Source organism: Rhinopithecus bieti, unplaced genomic scaffold (genome assembly GCF_001698545.2).
Source record: "Rhinopithecus bieti isolate Rb0 unplaced genomic scaffold, ASM169854v2 scaffold_61461, whole genome shotgun sequence".
Lineage (NCBI taxonomy): Eukaryota > Metazoa > Chordata > Mammalia > Primates > Cercopithecidae > Rhinopithecus > Rhinopithecus bieti.
In genome coordinates this window covers 1,022,984-1,024,540 of record NW_016823852.1, presented here as the reverse complement: position 1 = coordinate 1,024,540, position 1,557 = coordinate 1,022,984, and the positions used below count along the sequence as shown (strand labels likewise).

General features: G+C 52.4%; 1 long non-coding RNA gene across 1 annotated transcript in view; it reads right to left on the bottom strand.

Moving 5' to 3' along the window:
* Positions 1–957, bottom strand: part of LOC108521873 (uncharacterized) — a 13,012-nt gene extending 12,055 nt beyond the window's left edge. The window contains exons 1-2 of the long non-coding RNA XR_001883304.1: positions 878–957; positions 655–768 (exon numbers count right to left, since the gene is read on the bottom strand). This is a non-coding gene — a long non-coding RNA (uncharacterized LOC108521873). The remainder of the gene's footprint in view (positions 1–654; positions 769–877) is intronic.
* Positions 958–1,557: the final 600 nt, after the last annotated feature.

Sequence of the window (1,557 nt, the reverse complement as noted above, 5' to 3'; positions counted from 1 at the left end):
AAAAAAAAAAAAAAAAAAAAAAAAAGAATACGTTGGCCTGGAGCAGTGGCTCACGCCTGTAATCCTAGCACTTTGGGAGGCTGAGGTGGGCAGATTGCCTGAGCTCAGGAGTTTGAGACCATCCTGAGCAACACGATGAAACTCCCTCTACTAACATACAAAAAATTAGCTGGGCGTAGGCCGGGCGTGGTGGCTCAAGCCTGTAATCCCAGCACTCTGGGAGGCCGAGACGGGCAGATCACGAGGTCAGGAGATCGAGACCATCCTGGCTAACATGTGAAACCCCATCTCTAGTAAAAATACAAAAAGTTAGCCGGGTGTGGTGGCGGGCTCCTGGAGTCCCAGCTACTCAGGAGGCTGAGGCAGGAGAATGGTGTGAACCTGGGAGGCGGAACTTGCAGTGAGCCGAGATCGCGCCACTGCACTCCAGCCTGGGTGACAGAGCAAGATTCCGTCTCAAAAAAAAGAATTAGCCGGGCGTAGTGGCAAGTGCCTGCAGTCCCCAGCTACTCAGGAGGCTGAAGCAGGAGATTTGCTTGAACCCGGGAGGCAGAGGTTGCAGTGAGCTGAGATGTTGACATTGCACTCCAGCCTGGGCAACAGAGTGAGACTCCGTGTCAAAAAAAAAAAGAATATGTTTACTTTCACACTCACCTCTGACCTCCTCTTGGGAAGACGAGGTTACTGGTGCCCTCCCCTTCTCTTCCACTTTCAGATTTCTTCCCGGTCAGCCCCTAACACTGAGTGTAAATACGGTCCAACATCAACCTGCAAACAAACACCAACATAAGAGTGAGGTTGGAAAGGATCTTGCAAAGGAACAGAATCTTGTGATCATAATTGTAATAGACATAATTGCCGGGTATTGAGAGCTTACAGGTTCCAGGGCTCCGGCTCTGTTTCACAGGGGCCACTCAGTAGACCTCATGGCGACCCTGAGGTCAGGTACCACGTTCTCATTTTACAGAGGAGGAAACTGAGACATCACATGACAACGAAAAGGTAGCAGAGTTGGGATTGGTGCCCAGGCTCACCAAGTTGAAAAGCTCTCGGCCACCTTGGAGAATATGGTTCTTGTGGTCTGAAGCATCACCCTCCACTGGCTTTCTGGTGCCAAGGATGGGTTTTCCTCACTGGTGCCCACCTACACTCATTTATGTCATGTGGTTAAACCTTTTTGGCAACGTAAGACCTTTCCCAGGAATGTGCCTTGGTGCAGAGGAATACAGCAGGGACAGGCCCCCTCCCTAGGATGCTCCACCCTCCCTGACCTCACATGGGTACAACCTGGGCCGTGACCGAGACCTGCTGTGCGGCAGACAATGGGAAGCCTGTGTGCCGTCCTGGGTGCTGGAATTAGACAATATTTAGTTTTCCCTTGGTGGAAAAGCCTTTCCGCTCCCGCTTTGGGCAGGAACTGGTTCTCGTTGGGTGGGGCCTGGCTGCTGCCCCACCCCCACCCGGTACCTCTCTGGGCTGCTCCCTGCCTGTGTCCCTGAGAACTGATTCCAGAGGTTTAATCATTAACGGGCACGTTTGGCCTTCGGTTGTGGGCTG